The 26963-nt window shown below is 34.9% G+C and overlaps 1 protein-coding gene across 2 annotated transcripts in view; it reads right to left on the bottom strand.

Moving 5' to 3' along the window:
• Positions 1 to 26963, bottom strand: part of PRKG1 (protein kinase cGMP-dependent 1) — a 1342437-nt gene that overhangs the window by 343754 nt on the left and 971720 nt on the right. The window lies entirely within an intron of this gene.

The following is a 26963-nucleotide window of genomic DNA, read 5'->3' as shown; positions in this document are numbered from 1 at the left end:
TATAGTCAAAACTCTTTTAGCAGATAAAGTTGATAAAATACTTCTATTTTAACCAAATTAAAGAAGGCTTGTTAAATAAAATAACTAAGGTGAAAATTATCAATGATACTTTACTTTGAGAATTTTGCCCTTTACATTGTTATTCATTCAAAAAGCATCATTCCACTGAGCATCCAAGTGACTGGCACTGTCTTTAAAGTGTTAAGGTGAATAAGCCTTGGTCTCAGACTTGAGGTAGCTTACAGACTATTGGAAATATAAATGTGTAACAACAACTATATGTCCTATGCTATTATAGATGAAGTTATAAACTGTGATTTCATTGGACAAAAAGAAATGTTTTACTAGCTCCATATAGCCCTAAGCAGAGTATAACTGAACACATATTTTGTAATTTATAAGGTATACAGAGATTATCTCTCTTATTCTGGAAAAAAAAGAAAATATAGATACTCAAAGTGAAAAAATTCAGACCTGAATGACCCAATAGCAATTTACAGTTTAAAAATATATTTCACAGCCGGGTACAATGGCTCATGGCTGTCATCTCAGCAATTGGGAAAGCCAATGTGGGAAGACTGCTTGAGTCCAGGAGTTCAAGACAAGTCTGAGCAACATAGGGAGACCTTGTATCCACAGAAAATTTTAAAAATTAGCCATACATAGTAGTATGTGCCTGTAGTCCCAGCTATTCTAGATGTAGAGGCAGAAGAATCACTTGAGCCCAGGAATATGACATTGTAATAAGCTGCGATTGTATCACTGTACTAGACCAGCCTGACAGAGTGAGACCCTGAGGGGGAGAGAGGGAGGGAGGAAGGGAGTGGGGGGGCGGAGAGAGAGAGAGAGAGAGAGACAGAGAGACAGAGAGAGACAGAGAAGAAGAACAATAAGAAGAAGAAGAAGGAGGGGGAGGAGGAGGAGGAGAGGTGGGGGAGGGAGGGAGGGAGGGAGAAAAGGAGGAAAGAAGGAAGGAAAAGGAAGGAAGGAAGAGAGGATGGAAAAGGAAGGAAGGAGGAAAGGATGGAAGGAAGGAAGGAAGGAGAGAAGGAGGGAAAGAAGAAAAAGGAAGGAAGGAAGGAAAGGAGGGAAAGAAGAAAAAGGAAGGAAGGAGGGAAGGAAGAAAAAGGAAGGAAGGAAGGAGGGAAGGAGGGAAAGAAGAAGAAGGAAGGAAGGAGGGAAGGAAGAAAAAGAAGGAAGGAAAAGGAAGGAAGGGAAGGAGGGAGGGAGGCGAAAGGAGGGAAGGAAGGAAAGAGTGGGAGAGAGAGAAGAAAAGAAAGAAAGAAAAAGTTGTCCCCAAAATTCACCTTCAAGACTCCCCAAATTCTGAATTCTCACATTTCAAAGCTAGTAACACATAGACCTGGAGAGTACCAGTGGATATGGTATGTACATAAAGGATTCAATGGTTTACAAGGGCATAAGGAAAAAATAGAGAAATAATTACATGGTATACAGTGAATATGAGTGGGAAAACTTAATTTTAGAATTTGTGGATGTAAAAAAAAAGAGAAGAGCTTTATTTTAGAATATGAAATAGTTCATTCATTTATGTATTGGTTGTCATAGTTTCAAATAAAACAACTGATAACTCAGTAAAGTTTAAATCTGAATTACTTTGATGTCAAATACTTCAAAGCCACAGAGTATAATTAAAATATCCTCAGCTCATTGTCTTCAAATTTTGACTAAATATCCAAAAGATGAATGGTGGAATCTTGGAAACTATCCTAAGTTCTTTTATGTTTAAGTATCAATTGGACAGATTCTCATTTTGCTTCCTATTTCAGATTTTTTAATTGTTATCATTCAAAAATAACTACTAATACATACATAATGATTATATGGTATTACTAATAATGTACACGTTATTAATAATTAATATAGATAGTATTGTTGTAACACCAGCTATGCATTCCTGAGGAAATTTGTGTCCAATAAAATTGCATGCTAAGAATAACAGAATTTATGTGGAAAGTATATCACTTAAAACTACAGAATGATACAATAAAAACACCAATAAAATAGTAATAAAAATACCAGCACAATTAAATCTTTACTGACATTTACAACAAGAAGTCACTGTAGTTCATCTGTGATATCCTACATCACAGAGATCATATCCTTCAAGATGTGGTTCCTTAAAGAAATGTGTTTCTATGGTGAAACCCTGTCTCTACTAAAAATATAAAAAATTAGCCAGGCATGGTGGCATGCACCTGTAGTGCTAGCTACTCAGGAGGCTGAGGCAAGAGAATCACTTGAACCCGAGAGGCGGAGGTTGCAGTGAGCCGAGATTGTGCCACTGCACTCCAGCCTGGGCGACAGAGAGTGACTCTGTCTCAAAAAAAAAAAAGAAAGAAAGAAAAATGTTTCTAATTAGGGATCTAGGGATCAACTTCATCAAAATCAAAAATAGGATCCAAAGGTAGCCTTCTTCATCTCCCTTACACACAAAACAAATGCCTTTTAATCTTCTTCACCTGTACTTGCAGCTTCCCTAGAAGCTTGCCATGTGAAAAGAGAAGAATAGTGGCTATGAATCCTACTAAACTAGCTCTTCCTGCACAAACAGAAGATGTGTTGTAAGTCCTTCTCTTCAACTATAAAAACAATACAAAACAAACAAAAAAAGCACTTTAAAACATTAACATTCTGGAAAAATTATACATAAATTCTAACAAATTCTATATTATACTGATCATTCTCTGCTTTGTCAACCATGTATAAACTAGTTAACATTAAGAGAATGTGAATAATGCAGAAAAGATTGTATTGGACTAATGATTTCCAGACATAAAGAGATTTTTTTAATCTAAAAGGATTTGACAACATTAAAAAGCCATTCATCATAATAACAAAATCAAATGACATTCTGCCTATCAAATCTTCATTTGAGTGCTACTTAATATGCTGAAGCTTACAAAACAGTTAACAAATGCATGGAGAAATTGATTTTCAGAATTATTGATCTTTTAAATAGCTAAAAAGTTAATACACTATTATAAGTATAGTACATATGAAAAATGTTTGATTTATTTTGGCACTTCAGTATGCTTTACCAACCTATGAAATGATGGATCTTTTTCTATGAAAAGAAAATCATGATCCTGAGCACCTGTTCCTATAATACCTTGACTTTAAAGGGCTGTCAAATATTGATGAATGGGGCAGGTTTGCTGATGTTCCTTCCCTGGAAAGTGTTGCCAATAGACACAACTTCCCACTAGTGAGTTCAGGCTAGAGACCAGGATGGCTCTCCTGGTACAAACCTGGATACTACTTTTCAAAGACTCCCCAGTAGATTGCATCCCACAGGCCAAAGAAATAATCTCAAAAACGGACTACAAGATTATGTCCTTTAAAAAAAACACACACACAAAAACCGGAAAAGTAACAGGTGCAACAAATATTCAACTATTGAAATGACAGTATGGCCTTTGTTTTTTAAAAAAACTCTAGCAAAAAGAAATATGGTAAGGTAGAAACAATAAAAGCAAAATGTTGATAATTACTGAAGCTGAGTGATAGGTACATGGTTGAGAGGTGATTACACTATTCTCTCCATTTTTGTAAATTTAGAACTTTCTGTCTGCAGATAGGAGAAAAAAGAAACCATAAGCAATACCAAGTCTATTCTGTTTAGCAGAGTTAATATTACAGTAACAAATTTAAATAAACAAAAATAAAAGTGTCTGGTCAGTTATTGAGTTTATAAATTCCTATGGTTTACAAATTGCCAAGACACATATATATGACTCCTCCAGAAATCAAGTTCTCAGAACATAGGCATCTATGTTCAGAGAATTTCATTAAGCTGAAGTGTCATATGTTATCTAAGTGTTTTCCTCAGAAACATGCAAATACAAAGCATTTTAAGTGTGGTAAACAAACTGAATCTAACAACCACTGTGTGTAAAATACAGAGTTTCTTATAGGAAAGTGCAAAATTTTTTTATTATAAACATTCATCTTTCCAAGCACTTGTATTTCTTTTTTTAATTTTAGTAAATTCAGTAAAGCATAATCCTAGCAATGTTGGTCTAGAAATGCAAATCATTAATTTAATTCTTAGTTCCTAGGCAAAATCAGAAAAGCAAAGACTGCATTCATCTCTACTTCTGGTTCATTTCATATTCAGACAAAACACCTACTTATGTACCAACAATCCAGAAAATTGAGCCTATTATTTTCAATGGATTATTGCATAATTGTCATTTCAAAAACATTTCCTAAAAATTTGGAGAGTGCTATGATTTTCATGCTTTTTAAGGAAACTTGAAATCCTCTAACTTTCTTATATAACTACATTTATGCACTTACGATTCCACTGGAATCAAATACACAGACTTCTTGATAGAAATATAGGTGTTGTAACAATAATTTATTAGTAAATCTTTAATAATAAGGAGAGAAAACAAATTCCTTCAACCCAAACCTAAAAATGGATTAATAAATGCCTCATTTTGCTCAGTGGAAATCCATATCAGAAGAAAAAAGGGACAATTTCTTTAACACAAAGTCACAGAGATATTGATTAACACAACCAAGAAAGCCTGTACTAATTACTGACTAAGCACAGTTTGAATAATAGAGTGGATACAGAATTTGAACTAAATACTGGCCAAGCTTAACTGAGAAGTACTATACCACTTACATTTTTGTTGATTTCAGTTGAAAAGATTTTAAAAAAGAAAATGATATGGTGTTTTCATGCAGAAAGTTAATTTAACACTCATTCATCAAATGTTATTTACTAAAATTTTGGAGATACCTCAGTACACAAAGACAACAGCACGTACCTCCCAAACTAACTGTTGCCAAGAATAATTCCTTTTCATTGGTCAGAAGCTGTTAACCTCTCAGTTAACAGCCTTGGAGTGAATGGTTGGGGAAGACCAGGGATTAGGGCAAAGTAGAGAAAAGAAATTTGCTGAAAAAAACCTTTGATGATGCCAGCACACTACTAAAATTGGCAGTTATTGAAAACTGAATGCAAGTGGAAGAAACTGACTTTGTTTCTCATACTTTAAAAGCCTGTACATGTCACTTCTATCTCTACACTGGCATTTCTGCCTGGAAAACAGTTTGAATGTGTGTGAGATTTTGGGACGTCAAGGGAAAGCACTTTTATATTATTTTCTCCTTGTAAATTTCCTTCAACTTGTGAAATACAGCATGCAAATTTATAATCTTCCACTGGTGACATCCCTGCCTTTCCTGCAGCCATCATTTCTGATGTCACTAACAGGATTTTAACTACAAGAGGAGAAAATGAACTCTTAATTGAAAACAAATTTTGACTTAAACATAGACAGCAAAAGCTAAAGAAATTTATAAAATTTATGCATTTGAGCAAAGAGCATTTAGAAGGAACAATGAGTATTCAAGTAGGAAATATTTCTCTGCAGCAGGCATGAGTTGGTTAGCTTCACTTGGATACAATAAAAATGTTTTAATCACACTGTGCCAGGCTCCGTATTAGACATGGCAACAGAGTGGTTAAGATAAATACTGCTTTGTGTTATATTCTGACCTTTAGAAATGACTTTGAGATACATAATTATTTTCATTTCCATTTTACAGATGAAGTAAGTGAATCCCAATAAGGCTGTGTGGTTCAACGTTACATAATTACTAAGTGACAGGGTTGGAACTCATATTCATTTCCTCTGATTCTAAGTACAGTGCTCTTTCTGTGGCATGATCCATGATGCCTCCTTTAATCTCCACTTCTTTTTTTTTTTTTTTTTTTGAGACAGAGTCTTGCTCTGTGGCCAGGCAGCAGGCTGGAGTGCAGTGGCGCGATCTCAGCTCACTGCAACCTCTGCCTCCTGGATTCAAGTAATTCTCCTGCCTCAGCCTCCTGAGTAGCTGGGACTACAGGCGTACACCACCATGCCCAGCTAATTTTTGTATTTTTGGTAGAGATGAGGTTTCACCATATTGGCCAGGATGGTCTCAATCTCTTGACCTCTGCCCGCCTCAGCCTCCCTGGGATTACAGGCGTGAGCCACCACGCCCGGCCTTAATCTCCACTTCTAATTAAAAACTACTGCTAATATTACTTATACTAAGAACAATGACACTTAATATTTATTAAGCATTTACTATGTGTTAGGCATGGTGTTAATCTTAACAATATCTAATCTACATGTATTCCCTAACTGAATGATCACAAAAACCTGATGAGTTAGGTATCATTACTATTATTATACCAATGAGTGAATTGAAGCTACTGAAGTTAATCATATTGTGTTGTCCGAAAAGCCTAAAGTCCTCCAGCTAGTAAGTAGTAGAGCTGATTCCAAAGCCTGTGTTCACAGCCAGCACAAGTGATTCCCAAATTTGCCTGACGAAAATGCACAGTTGGATACTTAACAAAAAATACAAATGTCCAGGCCTTTGCTCCTAGATTCTGATTTGGTAGGTCAAGCAAGAAGCCCAAGATACAAAATTTTAACAACATTTGGACAGACATCAGGCCAGTTAATAAAACTCACACTATATATTGAAGTTAATGTCAACTTCTCTAACTTATCCTCTAGCTGAGGGACTGGCAAGCTTTTTCTGTAAAGAGCCAGATAGTAAACATTTTAGGCTTTGCAGGCCAGTTTCTGTTGTAAATAGTCAACCCTCCTCTTGTAGCTGGAAACTAACCACAGAAAATATGTAAACACATGGGTATGGCAATAACACCTTTATGGATGCTGAAATCTGACTTTTGTATAATATTTATGTGGCATGAACTATTACTCTTCTTTTTTATTTTAAACAATAAAAAATGTAAAACTATTCCTAGGTCACCAACCATGCAAAAAAAGGAGTGCAAGATTTGGCCTTTGGGCTATTTTTGACCATAACTACTCTAGTTACCTTTCTCTTAGAGGTTCATTCCAACTAAAACAGTAGTTGATATACAATTATTTACCCAATTTATGCCTATTGATATTTCCAGTTACGTCCCATTGTTTTATTTTTTTCCTTCCTGTCTCCTGCCTTGTTATCCTGATGTCTGGAAACTATCTCATTTTAAATTCTAAGATACAAAAGAGTATTCTTCTAAAAGTTCTGTGAATAGTATCATAAGGTCTTTGGAAAAATAAACTCATAAGCAAAAATATATTTATTATAAATACATGAATTATAAGGAATAAGGATCTCTTGCAAACTATTTAGGTCATATCCAAAAGATAAGTGAATTTTATCACTTCTATGTATTATTAGCAACAAGCATTAAGCTTAAGATTTGTAAGAGCAAAACATTTGGCAAGCAACCATTTAAGTTTATGACATTCAGACTGGCTGTGTATCTCTGGATGTCAGGAAACTTTTGCCTCATAGCTTTAATCAATACATAATCACATTCTTTGGACCTTCTATTTCACTGAATCCTTTTCTAATAAGATGCTGCTACTGATAGCAGCAGGAGGCAGCCAAATGCCAAGGCACGTAGGGGTAAGTCTCTGGTGGAATCATACCTTCAAGCCAAAAAACAGCCTGAAGGCTGAAAGACCCAACTGCTGGTCCCAGATGAAACCCAAGACCCAGAGTGAGAACTTCTGTTCCTGGTTGCCCACCCTTCCTGACTGATTTTTTCTGAATAATACCTTTTAACCAATTGAATGTTGCCTTTTCCAATACTACCTATGGCCTGCCCCTCCCCTATTCTGAGCCCATAAACGTCCCAGACTCAGCTACATCGGTACATTGGGGGACTTTCCTGTCTTTGGGTAGGGGACCACCCCCATGTCCCCTCTCTGCAGAAAGCCATTTCATCACTCAATAAAACTCCCTGCCTTGTTCATGCTTCAATTGTTAGCATATCCTCATTCTTCTTGGATGTCAGGCAAGAGCTGAGGACACAACAAGTGTGGGTACCCAGAAAGGTTGTCCTACTGACCTTTTGCCCTTCCCAGCGAAGGGCAGCCGCCCCATGGGATAAGGCCAGGGGTTGTCTGAACTGCTGACATTCAGCAGCCCATGGATGGTGGAACTAAAATAACTAATTAGCACACTAATACCCACTCTGGGGTGTCAGGGTTGCAGGTACCTTTGTGCCTGGTCTGGCTGCAGGCCCCACATGAAGCTTGCTCCTGCGTCATGCTTTGAGTGGTCAGCCAGACTCACACTGGCTCACTCACATGCTCCCTCCTGCAACGGGTTGAGCATGTGGGCTGAGTAGACAGGGTGTCCCTGCTGCGAGTCCAGCAAAGTGGTCAAAAGAAAATTCCTGAGTCACTACAACTTTTTCTCTTGCAAAAGCCTCTTTATAATTCTAATTAAAAACAAATGATTTTAAAACATGTTTTTTCAGTATGTGCTTGGTACTCTGTAGTTTATCACTTGTTTTTTCTCTAGTTTATATTAATCACTAAGAGATATACTTTTTAATTGTCAAGAAGAAATATTTTGCAGGGTTTAATTATACATTACAGAGGAAAGATAGATGTATATTTGGAACACATGAATGTATTCCAAGACTATGCTATGATTTTGTGAATAAAAGGCACTGTGACATTTGAAAGCCTAGAGACTCTTACATACTTCCATGGATGGGAAGGATGTAGGAATTATTTAGTCCAACTTTTTCTTTATTTTGTGCTTGACTCAAGATCTTCATCAAGAAAAGTAATTGTTTAAAGGCCTTTAGTGACAGGAAGCTCAGTAATGACTAGCAGCTATCACCTTCCTCATTTTAAACTGAAATGCTCTCCTTGAAATCTTTACCGAAGTCCTCCTTGGGCAGAAGCATTCCAATTATAAGTTGATGACATTACATAACAATGTATCTGGAAATGCTTTTGGTATATATATATGCATCATTATATAGTCTATGATAAGCATAAAGTCTTTCAGTCAAATAAATCAGAGAAAATAGCCAATGGTTACACCTAGCTCTGCCTCATGTGAGTGCTTTGGTTTCAGAACTGCCTAAATTACAAGTGATATATTTAGAGAAGCAAGGAGAGATCTGGTTTGAGTCAGTGAGCTCAGGAAAAAGTTTTTCGATGAATAAGTCAGCTTCATTCTTGTCTGATTTAGAACTCCAGTACTGAACGACTCATCCCATGTATGTAGGATTTTTCTAAACACCAAATTCAAAGCAGAGATTTGAGGCTAAACTTGGAATTCCATGCAAAGGTTGGAAACAGGAAAGGCAAGAGAGAGTCATTCAACTGGACACAATAGGATGAAAATGGAATATCCTGAAAAATTTCTTTCAACTCCTTGCCCCCAGGAATCTAGTTTGAATAGACTAAACAATTGAGGCAATAATATTTTGTGATACCTCAAGACTGCCTTGATTGAAGTCCTCATTCTTATCTAGCCACAAAAATAGTCTATACTCCATCTAGTAGGACAATCATTTAGAAAATGCGTATGCAGATGCAGATTCTTGCAGTAGTCAAAGGCTACTGAATCACCAACAAATAAGATGTATAAGATGTAAAACTGAGCTATTTTATCTCAGTTTCCTTCTATACAAATAGCAATAACAATAGCACTTATCATACAGGGCTGTTTTGAAGGCTGAATGAGTTAATGCATGCAAAGTAGTTAGAACAGTACTTGGTTGGGAGGCCAAGGTGGGAAGACTGTTTGAGGCCAAGAGTTTGAGACCAGCCTGGGCAACAAAATGAGACACGCCTCCCCTCAACAATAAATAAATTTTATTTATTATTTACTGTTTATTGTATTTATTTAATAAATACAATAAACAAATAAAAATTTTAAAAAGAACAGTCCTTGGCACAGATTGTGTAAACAAATGCTACTTATTCTCAAAATAATATATCTGTATGTAAATATTTACTAAACTTCAAAGTAATTGTAGATTTTTGTGTTTGTTGCAAACTGTAAACTCTTCAAGGCCAGAAGCCTTGTGTTAATTACTGGCTTAATTATTGTGTTCTTAGTAACCTGAATACAACTTTGAATACACTGTGTGCCATCAATAAATGTTTATGAAAATAATGGGCTAAATAGTATTCATATTCCATTTAGTTAGTAAGTTGCTCTTTAGAAAATTTTGTAAATAAAAACTTTGATATGGCAAAGTTGTGATAGATAGTTTGGGGTTTCATAATATAGTAAACTATAGAATCTAAAAGGTTTCCCTTCATTATTGAGGAAATGATATATTGAATCATATAAATAGCTTGTTAAAATCTCTTTTGGCTACTTAAAAGACTCCATTAAAACTTACAAACAGGACAATAAGCAGTAGTGAGTAAGTCAAGAAACTGACATGCTGTTATGATCCTGCAAAAGCAATCTCTTTCAATTAATGAATCTCCAGGACTATTTATTCAGTAGTTTGCATAAGAATTTTAAGTTTCACTTTTAACTTGGATAGTTAGCAGAAAGCATTTTAAAAGTGTACCCAAACTTGATCCTAGACAGGAACTGACAAATGACGCTCACTTGGTCAGACAGTAAAAATGGCTGAATTTGTGTAACAGCGACCATGTTAATAATATGGCTTTACTCATTTCACAAAATTCCTTGGCACAGATTAAATCAAAGTCTCAAGTTTAAATAAGGAAATGTCAAGTTGTTTGCCATTTGCAAGGCAAAGAACTCAGAAGAGTAGAGGCCATGGAATTCCCAGAAATGCTAAATTGGAATTCAGAATGTTGGTGGTTTTGAAACTGGATGGACAAACTTAGTGTAAGTTTACTTGGAGGCAAACTGAGGAACCCCTGGTGGAAAATCCAGCTTAAGGGAAGATGTATAGACAATAAAATCTATTATCAAAACCTTAGTTAGCAATGGAAAACAGAAATGCAGATAGATGTTACTTGAACCTGTGCCAGGGATATGGACTAGACCTTAAAACTCAGTAGAGAGTGACACAAATGAAGGCCAGAGGAACTATTCCAAAAGGTAGTTTTTGAGATTTGGGACACAAATGACATTACTTCAAAGACCAGATGATAAATTGTGACATGGCAAAAATTCGGGGAGAAGTCTTCTCATTTCTGTATGGGTCATGGTATGGTTCTAATGCAGTGAGGTCTAAATAGGGCACCATGCATCTCTGGTGACCCCAGCAGACAATGACCCAGCAGTTAAGCCATGCTCTTTATAGTTACCAGCTGCCTCTCACAAGCACTCTGTGGGCAAATAACCTCCATTAGGAAATCTGAGAAGACATCCTCTGACATGCTGAGGAAGTTCAGAGTAAAAAGGGCTATTCCTGTAAATATGATTTCATTTATGTCTGTAGGTAAATTGAGAGACTTTTGGATTAAACAAGGGACATTATATTAATTGAGAATTATTTTATCAAAGCTACAATTCTGGAAGCAAGAAGTTCTCAATAAGCAGGCTGTACTCTAGCCACTCTTATCTCTGATACCCTAATAAACCTTCAATTCCTGAATGGCTATCACTGTACACATGTTGTGAGCATTTATTGCTTTTCTTTTTATTTCCTTCTGATCTATAATGTTCTTCTATTCTATTATGCCAATTTGAACCAAATTTCTTTTCTTTATTTATTTATAGACATGAGGTCTCTCTACATTTCCCAGGCTACTCTTGAACTCCTGGTCTTAAGTGATCCTCCTGCCTTGGCCTCCCAAAGTGATGGGATTGTATGTGTGAGCTACTGTGCCTGGCCTAAACCAAATTTCTTATTCAAAGCCCTATGCAACTAGGTTTATGCCTTCCATTAAGCCCTGTCTCACAATTATAGTCTTCAAAAATGCAAACCATCCCTTTTTGAATCTTGCCTCCTAAAAGACAACATATATGCTATTATGTTTTATATGTTAAATATTTCTTAAGTGTTTATATGAACTCCTTAATTAAATTGCAGCCTTCATGAAGGCAGAATTTAAGTCTTAGATGTTCATATGGAATGCAATCTTCAGTCCAGTGACAAATCTAAAGTTTGGACATGCAGAAGACAAAGACACTAAAATGAAAATCATGTAGTTGACATCAAACTTTTTTGTTATGGTGTGAGTCTTATTATGATATAATTGGGGGAGGCATTCAGAAACATGCACACAAATAGTTCATATTATTCTGGTTATCTTATACTTTGTCATCCTTATTGAATCAAGGTTTTAAAGAATTAACTATAATTCACTTTGAAAAGATTGCCTCCAGTTAATTCATGAATAAATAGCCAAGAGATATGAGTCTATTTTCAGACTATGTGACCAAGAGTTGTTTTTGTGAATCTCCTTCTTAAGTAATTTTAAAAATGTTGTGGTGGTGATGATGGCCTTCAAACTAACTGGCTCATTGAAACGCTGTCTTCGACAACTCAGGTAAGTAATACTCAGTCTATTTCTCAGGTCACCATGACTGAATTTAAATAGGACAAAAAGTACAATATTTGTATTATTTTAAAATTTCAATTTACACACACAAAAGTTTCATGAAATAATACCTGAATTATATACAATCCAAAACCCTAATCCCTTGCAGTGTATTTTTGATATTTTCTATCCTATTCTTTGATAAATGTTGGTGATAGCTCAATATATTAATTTCACTAAGTTCATTAATGGGCAACTAACTAAAGTCAAAAAATACTACTTAGGAAGTGGGCAAAAATAAACAGTAAATGTATTTTTTTAAGTAGGAATGTAAATATTAGTTAGAAAAGCCACTTTCATATCTTCGGAGTCAAATCTAAGAAACTGTCTTCTGTATGGCAATGAAATTTTCAATACTTGAAACTCCTCAAACACATTTTTCGAATCATGCTGAACTAGCACTTGATTGAGGTAACAATTTAGATAATTTAATATATATCATAAATTGTGAAATGTTTTCATAAACTTCTATTCTTTCATCAAAAATATATAATGAAAAAACTAAATACCATAAATACAAAAGTAATAATAAATATAAGAAACAAAGGAATAAAACTTAGCACATATGTATGTCTTTTAAGAAAATTATAAAATTTATTAATGACATAAAAAATATGGATTAATAGATTTATATTTGTGGATAAGAGCATAATATTATAAAAAGCTGAAATTATATTATCTACAAATTAATACACCAAATCATAACTTTTTAATAAAATTCACAACTGGATTAATGTCATTCTTGAGGGGTGGGGCACTTAACAAGGTGATTATAAAATTCATATGGAAAGCAAAGGGCCAAGACAATTTTGAAAAATGATGAGGAAAGGGGACCATCCTACTTACCATAAAGTGATGATAACTGAGACTATAATATTGATATCTATAGTCTCATATTGAATCACTTAGATGGATAGAACAAAAGAGACTATCCAGAAACAAAGCATGCTATACAGACACATATGACACAAATGATCTTGGATACTAGCAGGGGGAAATAAATTAAATGGTATTAGTAAAATTGCATATCCATGTAGAAAAGTGAAAGAAGGTCCCTATAATTTATATGTGTATACAGACACATACTACTTATATATCTAAGTTAATTAAATACCTAAGTTAAAAGCAAATTTTTAAAATTTTAGAAGAAAATATAGGAAAATATCATTTTTTAACCTTACAGTAGAGAAGGACTTCTGAAAACATGTTTTAAAAGACACAGAAATCAATGAAGCATAAAGGAAAAAATTATAAATTTGCTTCTTTCAAATTAGAATACCTTGTAGACAAATGATACATTCAAAGAAAGGTAAAAGGGGAAACTACAGACAGAGAGAAGATTATTTGCAGTGCATATAGTAACCAGCAAGGGATTTGTGCCTAAAATATAAAAGGAAGTTATAAAGATTAGTAAGAACAAATAAAATAACCCTACATTTTTTATTTTTTATTTTTTATTTTTTGTTTTTATAACCCTACAATTAAATGACAAGCAATTTCAGAATTTCATAAAACAGGAAGCCCAAAGGCCAATAAACATGAAAAGATGTATCAATATCACTAATAATCCCATAAAAAGGAAAATTTCCTCTAAAATGAGATGCATTTATATACCCATAATACTGGAAAAAATGTAAAGCCTTGGTGACAATAAGAAATATTAAGAACATCCAAATGCTGTTGCTAAGTGTATATTGAATGGCAATTAGACAATATCTAGTAAAGCTGAAAATACCATCTCAGAACTCAACAGTTTACTCTGAAGTGACTACATAGGCTGGAGAAACACAGGTATGCACACAAAGAGACATGAATTAGAAAGTTCATAGCAACACCACCTTGAATAATGAAAACTGGGAAATGGCCTAAATATGAACAAAAAAAACCAGACCAATTGAGGTATGTGTGAGAAACTGACAGTGAAAATTAATGAACTACACGTAAAAATACTTAATGCCTTTCAAGATATTATGGGACACCTCTTCACCGAAAGACAAGCAGAATATTCATGTGGAATGGGAACATTTACATCACGTGTTAGAGATACACAAAGCACTTTCTGTCAGAAGGATTTCAACACAACAGCAGTTGAACCCACTGACCCATTTCAATACACAGAGACAACCACACAGTATATGTCACCTATGAAACCTATCACCTGAATTTAGTCAAGCTTCTAAATCCAATTACCAGAAAATGCAGAGAAAAAATTATCTTTTTAAGTTACAACATGGGAATCAATGTGGGAAAGTCCACAGGCCCAGTTTTTTCAAGCAGCAAAAGAAGACATAAGAAATTGGGAGTAGTAACTGTACCAATATAAATGGACCCAATAAACATATCAACCAAATGCAATACATCAACTTTAGTTAGAACCTGATTCAAACAAAACAACTATAAAAAAGTCTCTAAGACATTTGGCGCACTAACTGATATTTAATAATATGATAAAAACTGTTCATTAAGTGGGATAGTAGTTATAATAGCTATAATTTTTAAAATCCTAGTTTTAGAGATATATACTGAAGCATTTCCTGAAAAAAAAAAATAACAAGAAATAATGCCTCGAATTTGCTTCAACCCAGTGGTAAAGTGTGTGGTGGAAAAAGCAAGGTGATGAGTGAAACAAAATTGGCCAAGTGTTTATTAAGGTTGAAATTCAATTGTACATTTATTAGACAATTCTTTGTATTTTTTAAATGTCTGAAGTTTTACATAATAAAAGATATGTTGAACATACTAAGAATTGTTTATAAACATAAGCATGTGTGATAAAATATAAATAAAAGCATGTGAATATTAAATTCAATGTAGAGTTCATTACAGTGACTGAGATAGAATATTGTAAGTGAAAGAATATAATGAAAGCTTCAATTTTAACTATAAACATATTTCTTAAGTCACATAGTTGGTGTTTAAGTATTCATTATACTATTCTTTATTATCTTTTGCATTTTCCAATATTTATATTTTTAAAAGAAAGAATAAGAAAATACATAGAACAAAAGAAAATAAATCCCTAAGCCATACATATATGCTATTTATTAAATTTCATCAATTCTAAGATGCTCTGTTTTTATTTATTGTTTTTCAAATTAGAATGTCTTACAATTGATGGATCCTGAAATTCAATAAAACAGAGTGATTGTTGCTACGTAACAAGTGACAGAGAACAGAAGAGATGGAATTACTAGAATGGTAAGTTGATACTTTTCTCTATCTAGCTTTGATTGGGTTCTCCAAACTTGGATACTAAGAAGTAAAATTGTTCCATCTCTCTGTTTCATCATATGGATAATGATCATTACAATATCTCCTGTTACCTGATGGGAAATTTCCCTCAAAAGAATGTGGCATTCATTCTAGAATAGGATATGGTTATGGGCTTTGGTGCTTTGGTGAATGAAAAGAGAGAGAAGAAGAAAGTTAAGGGAAGTAATAAAATGTCAAAGTTGAAGAGAAATGGTGCTTTGAGGTCTCAAAAAACCCTCCCCTCACTCCTCAGAAACAGAATGGCCTGTCAGGATTTGCATGCTTAAATGACTGTATAAAGCTTGGTGTCTGAGATTCCACTCAGCTTTGGTGAAAAATATCACTGGCTGACACTAGATGAGAGGTAGGGCCCACTTTTCCTGGAACACTGAAAAACCAGTACAGCCATCATAGGTATCTAAACTTGTACCAGTGGCAAGAGCTGTAACAGAGGCCTTGACTCAGCCCCATATCCACATATCACATCAAAAAGGTTTATCTTTTCCATAGCAATAGAGTTATTTAAGAGCAGTCAGGTTTAACCTTTGGAGAAAAGCACAAGTCCTGGGACCATATATTAATTGGTAGAGGATTGACCATTAGTAGAAGGCTAATTATCAGTAGATTGCTGATCCCAAAATAAGAGAAGGGTTTTCCTGAAATAAATAAGATAGAGCCTCAAATATTTAAAAAAAAAAAAAAAAAAAAAAAAAGTAAGAGCTTATTTTTCACTCCAAACTAAAAAAAAGCACGGGATATTGGGTATACCTATCTTGCAAAGAATAAAGAGAAGTAATGAAAGAAAGAGTAGAGCTAAAAGCAACAGGAAATGATCAATTACCTCTTTTTTTTCAGACAGAGTCTCACTCCGTCACCAGGCGTCAGGCTGGAGTGCAGTGGCGCAACCTCGGCTCACTGCAACCTGCGCCTCCTGGGTTCAAGCAATTCTCCTGCCTCAGCCTCCCGAGTAGCTGAGACTACAGGCGCGCGCCACCACGCCCAGCTAATTTTTTTTTTTTTTTTTTTTTTTTTTGTATTTTTAGTAGAGACGGGGTTTCACCATGTTGGCCAGGATGGTCTCGATCTCTTGACCTCAGGATTCACCCGCCTTGGCCTCCCAAAGTGCTGGGATTACAGGCGTGAGCCACTGTGCCCAGCCTTACCTAACTCTTTTAAAAGTTTATAGTGGGTACAGGGGACAGCTATAAGGGTATAGACATTTTCCATTAATTTTAATTCAAAGGCAGTATGAAGCAAATCAAGTATGTAAAAGACTCCCATTCATTGAATGTTTATTTTGTGAATTCAACAAATAGTCTCAGTTTTTCTGGGTATCTAAGTCATCTAAAGGAATAACTAAGAGAATATAAATAAACAGGATAACTCAGCATAACTTTTCATAGCAAACCACATTTTGGTAGATTTGAGAGAAAATTAAAGATTTTTCTTCTTCAGTTATATAGTACTATTGCATTTATCAAATATATATGTATTATTCCCGCTGGTAAATTCAAATGCTGTTTCATGGCCACTCAACATATTTAAGGATTCTCCTCTATAAAGTACATACCAGTGGCCAAAAAAGACAAGTTAAAGCATGTTAAGGATGTGACCAAGATAGTGTTGTCTCTCAAAATTTAAAAAAAAAATTAAGTTTACAAATTCATCAAGGAAGAAGAGAGCTGAGAATGAGATCAGATTTTGCTCTTGATTTTATATAAATAATATGATATAAAGAAGCAAAGCAATATTAAACCTATGCTTTACTTCTTTACATCATTCAGAGTTCGTATGTATCTATATTTATTCAGGGCTGTAATCAATTGTGAATTTTATTTTTTGTGGATTTAAAAATAATTAATTATGGTTTTAAAATCAACAAAACCAAATAGGAACCAGTACCAATCACAAGAGGGCAGAAAGATTCTCAATTTGGCTGTACATGACATGTTTTCTATAGCAAATAAAAACTTCTGTGCAACTTCTGCTATAGCTATTGTAGTAACATTACATCAAATATGTTTAGATTCTAAAAAGGAAATAATGCAAAAAATGTTCAATTCTTGCAATTAATGTGTGGTGAAAATGGAAAAACACTAAGAGCATTAAAAAAGATAATAGCTGAAGTGGTCAAAACAGCAAGGATGATTCACAGGATGAACTAAGGAAAGCTGAATCAAGCACTAACACATAACGAGAAGAATTTTTAGACTCTACTTTTTAAAGGTGTACATACTTATACACTATAAAATTCATTCTCCTTGCTGGGTCTATCCATATACCCTTTCCCTATCAGCATTCACTGCAAAAATAAGAATGATAAAATAATATTAATATTATATTTTATTTAATCTTTCCAAAAGCTGGTAAAAGCTTTCTGAAGTATATACAATGATATTATACCCATTTTACTTGATGAAGACACTAAGTTTTATAAAACTAAAGAGTTTGCTTAAAGTCATATATCTAGAAGGGAAGTAGCAAAACTGGGACTTAATTTTGGGTAGTTGGATTCTCGAGAAGTACTAAAATGTGACTAGGGATTACCCCTGATGTCGCACAATCCTTGGAGGACATCACATCTGAGGGTGGCTTCTCAATGGGAAGAGGGGTGAGTAAGAAGGAAAATAGATTAAAATGCTGTATGTCTTAGGATTATGCAAAATTTAAGAAGAAAAAAATGCTTAAGAATGTAGTTTCCAATGACTTTAAAAAAGGGGAATGACATTAATGCCCTCTTAAAGTAAAATGCAAATGTCTTTCCACTTTGCTCTAAACCACATTTAAGTTCAGATTCATGAAAAGCCTACAATGACCCCCTCTTATCCCTAGGGGATACATTCCAAGACTCCCAGTGGATGCCTGAAACTTGCAGATAGTACCAAACCCTATAAATGCTATGTTTTCTCCTACACATACCTACCTGTGATAAAGTTTAATTTACAAATTAAGTGCAGTAAGAGACTAATGACTAATAAGAAATATAACAATTATAACAACATACTGCAATAAAAGCTACATGTATATGGTCTCTCTCTGTCTCTTTCTCTCTCAAAATATCTTAATGTACTATATTCACCCTTCTTTTGATGATGTGAGATGAAGTGAGGTAAATGACATAAGCATCATGAATGTTGTGTTAGCCTAATGTTGACTTTCTATTGACATGTCATCATCAGATCATCTGCTTCAGGTGATTTTAGATCACGAAGCCAAGACAATGATGTCGATGACTAACAGGCAGACAGTGTATACAGTATAGATATGCTGGACTAAGGGATGATTCACATACTTAATGGGACAGAGTGGGTTCAGGCTTTCATCACACTACTCACAACAGCATGCGAATTAAAACTTACGAATTGTATATTTCTGGAATTTTCCATTTAATATTTTCCGGCCACAGAAAGTGAAACTGTGGATAAGGGGGAACTACCGTATTTGGACTAATTTTTGGACTTTGGCAATCTCAAAGTCAGTGGAAATCAGGCAGTTAAATATTCCTGAGTAGAGACTACCCTTAGCATGCTGACCAGAAGTCTCTCATTTTTTGTTACGCTTATTTTTTTTTTGTCTTTTTGTTTTTTTCCTTTTTGTGGAGAATGGGGTCTCACTATATTGCCCAGGCAGGTCTCAAACTCCTGGGCTCAAGCTATCCTCCCGCCTCTGCCTCCCTAAAAGCTGGGATTACAGACGTGAGCCACAGCACCCAGCTCATTTTTTGTTAACATAGAAAGGAAAACACAGCATTATTTCTAAGAAGTTAGATAAACTACCACAAAGTTAAACAGTAAATAAACAGACAGTTCAGAGAATCTTTGAATGCAGATGGTATGTACAACTCTTGGATCCGATTTCTGAAGTCAGGCTGGAACAAAAAGAATTCAGGCTAACCAAAGACTTAGTTCTTACACTTCTGCCAAGATTTACAAACCATGGCCTATTTCAATATGCTCTTTCTGACAGCACATAATAGCTTAAAGCCCCTGGAAATGTTAAATTAGGTTAACCATTCAAAACAGGCCAACATTGCATGATAGAGAGTCAGATTCATATTATTTTTTTTTATTTAATGGTTTTATTTAATGACTTTCCTCCTAAGAGCTCACAGTGGCATAGAATATGGCCACAATAAAATGGTATGAAATATTCAACAGTCCCTGCTTGCATATGAAGAACTATTCCATACTTGTAAATGAAGTCCTATGAAGTGGTCTGGAAAATCTAGAAATGGCAATATGGACATTAGGGCTAGTACTGAGAGTACCTCGTCTTTGTTTTGCAATTTTCTTAAAATTAAAGAGTATGAAGCTAAATTTTAAAAGAAGGCATTCCTGCTAACTAAACAGCAAAATAATTCTTTCTTTCTGAATTTCTGTGAATAATTATGAAAATCTTCTCATAAATCTCTTACACTTCCTCTTCTGACTCCATCAAATTTCCCAAGAAAGCCCAAAAACAAAATGAGAACTATCATCTAAAAGTTTGTAAGAATTCAGGAGAAACGGGTTGTTTCTAATATGGATGTCATAAGCTTCTGTACTAGGGATACATATTTCACATACATTTAGAAGGTATTTAAGAATTGTAAATTCTATGTTTCATTTCCTTTGATTCTGTCCAAGTATCCGTTTATGCAAGCAAAAAATTTTTAAAAATTGGTTTTAAGCCAGCAACATAACAAGTACACTTGGGAAACAAACAAACAAAAACTATAATTTTAGCTTTTCTCATACCTTTCACCCCCACCATGGTAAATGGAAGTATCAAACATCAACGATATAAGATGTGAGAAATCGGAGATTTTCACAAGTCCTGCTGGTCCATTCCTTAGAATTCAGTACCATGCCCACACAGATGATTTCACTGCCTCTAAGTGCAAATCCAGTTAGCCTCTTGTGGAAAATTTAAGAACATTGTCATTTACTTTCAGAAAACAAAATTACCAGGCATAACATTAATTGTCAGCATCTCTGCACTACCAACTTTATTCATTTGTGGTTTAGTTATGCATTATATAAAATAAATATTATATATGCTGTGAATTAAGAAATAAATGTTCCAGGACTCAAGGAGGCCATCATCAACAGGGAAAAAAGTTAAATAAAATTAAGGATTTATAATATGGTATATAAATTGGTATAATAGAAGTATGAATCAGTTGTTGAGACATAGAAAGAGGCACCTAACTCCCAGCCCATACTAGGTTGAACAGAAGGGATAATATTTGTGAGCTTCTGACAGGTTAAATAAACAGAATTTACATTTAGAAATTTTAAAAGGGAGTGGGGGACAAGGAAGATCCAGTTTCGTTGAAGAAATATTGCCATTCACCGAAATGGAAAAAGAAGGATGAAGAAGTTTGAGGAAGATATGAGCTCAGTATGAAATAGGATGAGTTAGAGATGACTGGAGTAGTGGGTATGCAATTAACATATAGGCCTGTTTTCAGAAATAATAAATGGACAAGTGCCACAGATTTTAGACCATTTGCATGTGCATATTAATGTAACAAAGTAACTTCAGGAAAGTTTAGTGAGTACTTCATAGGTGAATACCTATGCTGAAGGAAAAACTGGAAGACTCACAGCTTGTAAAGGCGACAATAACCAATAAGATAGAACCAAAATAAAACTAGAAAAGTATGGGGTTACAAAAGACAAGGCAATTGTTTTGAGGAATAAATTATGAGTCATATTAAATTCCGAAGAGAGGACACATATGTTAAGGAACAAGAAGCAACAACTGGATTTGGTAACTAAGAAGTCTTTCATGACTGAGTGATACATGAGTTTAAAGAATAAACGCCAGGTTGTATTAAATTAGAAGGGGAAGTAAAATTTCTAGTTTTCTGTGCTCCGAGGTTAAAACATTTTTATCTTCAAATCTATCCTATCTCAAGCCCTCCAGTTACTGAAATCCAATTGTAAGAGTTTGGTAAATGTTTACTGTATTGAACCGCCTCTCCAATAATTCCTCTTGTCTTCATTTGTTTAAGTCATAAGGAGCACTTATCTCCAGAAAATTGTTTAATAGTTAACAGAACCACAGGTGATACTGAGTTTCCCTCTATATTTAATAACCATGTATAAATCAAGCTGAATTATTCTTAAGTTCAAAAATATAAACATTCAGCACTTCTCTAAGGTTTAGAAGCTGATGTCCCCTACTTGTGAGAATAGGGAGGCTCTTCCCAGTCAATTCAATTTTCAAGGTGAATAAGACAAAGGTTTCCAGGGACCTAGCTCACTCCACTATAGCCAAGCTACCCAATGGGCAGGAAGAGGTGGTTTTAGAGTAGCAAGTGAAGAAGCCTGGTAATGGGTACAGTATCATCCAGTTCCCATTGCCAGAACCATCCTGCTTAGGCTGGAGGCAGATGGAAAGATTCTTCTAAGCCCTGACTTCATAGTTCTGTCCAACACTCTATCACCTGGTTCTTTCTCTGTCCTAGCTGACTGATTAGCTTGTCATTTGATAGCTGATTAAAATCCATGTAGTAAAGAACTGTTGAACTCTTTGCTCAATTTCTCTATGACTAAAAACATTGCTCGGACATAATTGACTATGAGCTCTGTCTTTGGGTGTGTAGACTAACAATGCTGAAACAATGAGAAATGCTCCTTATAGTTTGTCCTTCTCCTCATCACCAATTGGCAAGGCTAATCTTTCACTACTCCAGAGGTCACAGAGAGATGATAGGGGAAACAGGGATAAATCTTTGTCTTTGCTATGGTGATCACGGAAACAGAGGTCAACGGAGCCCATGTCAGCCTTGGTCCCTGAGAGACCACAATAAGAGGAACCCATGTACTGACCTACACTGAACATGTAATGTGAGTGAGGAACAAATTTAAGCTGCTGTTATTTTGGGATTGTTGGTTACTGTAGAGCAACTTAATATATCTGAACTAATGCAAAGTGGTTGGTAATTCTCAAAATATTTCAGAAGTATGAAGCTAAAATGTTAGGAACGAATTCCCTAATAGAATTTTCAAAATGTAAAACCTAAAGGGTATGTAGAGTTGCTCCTTAATGCACACTGTACTTTGGCTAACACAACCCAAAATACAACCTGAAAAATTTTGACCTGTACAGTATTAACTAAAAAGAAAACAAACAAAAAAAAAAAAAAAAAAAAAAAAAAAAACTTGGCTAATATTTAAGAACTAGAATTAGAAGATTCTAATTTCCTATAAATATCTGGATTTCTGCTTGGGTGGAGAAGCCATTGTCTTCAGAAACCTTGGTGTAGTTGTTGTGACATGAAGTTCATCATTAAAAGGGATTACCCAAGCAAAATTATGGCATCATTGGTTATGAAAATGATTGTTGGTGCATTGTATGCAATATAACTAAATTGAATAAAGGTACCAGATAAAATTATAGATTGGAATGAAGCTTGTATATCATCCATTATTGTGTGTAATTATTAAACAATTTAATTCCCTTGAAAAAAATCTGGATTTCATATAAAAAGCTGGATTTTTTTGGCTTAAAAAAATTAAAATAGCTGCAATACAAGCCCTTCATTCCTGTACAGCAAGAATTGGCCAGAGCACAGGAGGTCCCTTTAGTAAAGTCTGAACCTCTGGACCAATGTAAGATAGGATTGTAATTAGGAAACACAGTATAGTCCACACATGACATCTTGCATCTGTGCTTGGAAAACATGATTATCATACATTGAGGCTGTTACCCAATATGTGATAACTTACTAAGTCTTTGGATAATACCTGTTTGCTTAGATTACAGATTTCAAAAAAGTATAGTCATGTAGCTAAGATACAATTTCTAACAAGAATGTCCACAGTTCCAGAAAACACTTTAGGGACTGATTATAAAAAGAATAAGATATTTTTTCTCTCTCTGACTCTGAGATAACTCCTCTTTGCCTCCTTTCCAAGTACAAAGGAAGCTTCATTGTCAAGTTTATTGTCAGTTCACTGGCAGCAGTCAATAGAGGTGACTGAAAGCTCCTCATTGAAACAGAAGTTGTAAAGCTACAGAATGGTTTCACAAGATTCAATCTTTCACAAGCAGCTGGCATTATCCTCTTTAGAACTGCCCTGGCACATGTCCTATCATAGTCCCTGCCAGGGTTGGGCCTTTTAAAGAGGCACAACAAAACCCTACACTGGGTCCCTAGTAAAGCCTCTCCTCCACCTGTCTGTTTAGAGGGCAAGGCAGAGCAGCCTGGCCTTAGCAGTATAGCAGATCTAGATCCCAACCCACCTTCCTTGATGGGTGTTCTTGGCCAAGTTTCTTTGTCTGTAAAATGGTCTTAATATCACTTATTTCATAGGGTTGTCTAAGGATTCAATAAGTGAACCTAAATTAAGCTGTGATGACTAACATATAAAGAGAACATAATAAATGGTAGCTGTCATTATTAAAGGACATTTGGGGGTCAATACTTAACTATTTCTCAATGTTCTTTTCTTGCTTTTCCAGACAGTACGGTATTTTCTGGACATTTTTGGAACTATGGAAAGGATTTTATTAATAGTTAAAGAATAAAAATCTCCTCAATTTAAAAACAAAAAACACCAAACCAATTCAGGAAAGAGAAAATGATACTGAATATTTTAAATAAGATTTCTGAGGTAAGAAATGAAGCAGAATATTTATAAGAATAAGTGACTTATAATGTTACATTAACAAAAATTATCCTACCTAATGAAGAGGACTCCAGCTAAATTTCTATATTAGTCAGCAGAGAAAATTGCTTTCTACAGAGAAAGACTGAAAATAACACTAGCATTTTCAAGTATATCAAGGATTTATAGTAGTAACATTTCTCTCCTTTTACAATACAGTTTGAAGACAGAATTCTATAATAGACTATTTGGATTGTAAATATGCATACAATGATCCCACAAATCCTTGAATAAGAAAAAAATTAAAACTACATTTCATAAATGTGAATTTTGTTATTTTCACTATATCCTTCTTATAAACATTTATTTACTATGGTCAATCATATTACAGAAGGAATATGCAAAATTATTTCTTGGTTCCCTCTGGATCTGTGTATTTTCCATTGAATTATACCTGTCCTAGTACAACTGAGAGTTTTTCCTTTCCTGTAAGAATGCTGTATTACCCACATGATGGAAATACATTTAACTGAGAGGAGTTTCAGAAGCTGAACACAAGGAAACTTATGTATTTATCACATCCTGTCTGGCTTTCTCATTTATAAAATGATATTGGTCTGGTTAATTCCCCTAGACCTCTTCCCATCTTCAGCATTTTATTTCATTTTAGATTTTTATTTTTTTATAGAGATGGGGGTCTCAATATGTTGCCTAGCCTGGTCTTGAACTACTGGTTTCAAGTGATTCTCTGGCCATGGCCTCCCAAAGCACTGGGATTACAGAAATGAGCCACTGCACCCAGTCCTTTAGCATTTTATTTATTATCAACCTATAAGTTTCCTATTTTAGAAGTTATTATATTTTTAGATTTTGAATTGACCCGTGGTTCATTAATTTTTAAGTAACAAAAGATGGTATAATAATAGGTTCAATCCAGGACAATTAGTTTTTTGCCAGACAGATGTGCCAGAGACACAAAAATTGAATATTCAGTTCCATAACGGACCAATTAACTAAGCAGGGATGAAACTTACATCATAGCCACAAGGGTCCTGCAGCACACAAATTTATGTGATGTTAGAGAGGAGTAGAGAAAGTCAACCTCAAAAAAAGGAGTAGTTAGCTTGCTGAGAGTCACGATTGCTACTAGTGAGGAGAGAGGAGAGAAGCAACTCCAATGTATTGTCAATTCTTACAGAGTCTAGAAACCCAACAATATTTTGAAACCATATTAATAACTTAGGGAGAGAATAGGGAAATAAAATTAAATTTTATTTCCTAAGAGTAGTTTAAAACAAAACATAATGAAAACTGCTATGTTTGCCTTTCTTTTTCTAAAAGAATGTTCATTTTGGCTGGGTGAGGTGGCTTATGCCTGTAATCCCACCACTTTGGGAGGCCAAAGTGGGTGAATTGTTTGAGATCAGGAATTTGAGACCAGCCTGGCCAAAACAGTGAAACCTGTTTCTACTAAAAATACAAAAACCAGCAAATGATGTCATGATGGCAAATGCCTGTAATCCCAGCTACTTGGGAGGCTGAGGCACAAGAATCACTTGATCCCAGGAGGCAGAAATTGCAGTGAGCCAAGATCATGCCACTACATTCTAGCCTGAATGAGACTCCGTCACAAAAAAAAAAAAAAAACAGGAAGTTTGTTTTAAGACTAAAACAATCTACATCAGAATAGAAGGCATTCATTTTTTCAATTAATTGTATTACGGTAAAATATACATGACATAATATTTACTATCTTAACCACTTTTAAGTGTACATCTCAGTAGTATTAAGTACATTCATACTGTTAAGCAACCATCACCATCATTCATATCCATAACTCTTTTCATCTGCAAAACTGAAACTCTTTATTCATTAAAGAGTAACTCCTCATTTTCCTACCCCCAACCCAATCTCAAACACCATTCTACGTTTTGCCTCTGCAATTTTAACTATTCTAAATGCCTCACATAAGTGGAACGATACAGCTTTAGTAACCGGCTTATTTCACTTAGCATAATGTCCTCAATTGGCCTTAAAAAGGAAGGAAATTCTGACATACTACGACCTGGATGAACTTTGGGTCTCTAGCGATGCTACTACATAAGAACATATCACTTTTTTTTCTTCCAGTGCCTCTGATGCAGTCCTACAGTAATCAACATTTCCAATAAAACTTTTATGAGGAAGTCAACTTTATTATACAAAAATTCATACCTAGACCAGCATCCCCACAGTATGTTTCATGGTGTTCTGTGCAATGAAAATAGGTAAAAGGAGAAAATAAGATATCCCTAGGTCAAGTAAGAGAAATGGTAACAAAATTCGAAAAGTCTTGTTAGATTTCATCCTCTGAGAGGAAGCACCACAATGTTTAGAATTTATGTTAATTCTCATAAACATATTTTACTAGAGAAATACAGCTTTAGAGCCTCTAACTTTCTGTGTTTTACACTTATATCAGAATTCAGGCCAGGTGCAGTGGCTCATGTCTGTAATCCCAGCACTTTGGGAGGCCAAGGCAGTCTGATTACTTGGGGTCAGGAGTTCAAGACCAGTCTGGCCAACATGGCAAAAACCCATCTCTACTAAAAAATATAACAATTAGCCAGGCTTAGTGGCACATGCCTGTAATCCCAGTTAGTCTGGAGGCTGAAATGGGAGAATCGCTTGAACCTGGGAGGCAGAGGTTGCAGTTAGCCAAGATAGTGCCAATGTACTCCAGCCTGGCCCACAGGGTGAGACTCTGTCTCAAAAAACAAAAAAAAAAGAGTTC

Source organism: Aotus nancymaae, unplaced genomic scaffold (genome assembly GCF_030222135.1).
Source record: "Aotus nancymaae isolate 86718 unplaced genomic scaffold, 86718_ANA_hifiasm-v0.15.2.pri h1tg000010l, whole genome shotgun sequence".
Taxonomy (NCBI): Eukaryota; Metazoa; Chordata; class Mammalia; order Primates; family Aotidae; genus Aotus; species Aotus nancymaae.
The sequence above is the reverse complement of the archived record's forward strand: the minus strand, read 5'-3'. Positions and strand labels throughout refer to the sequence as shown.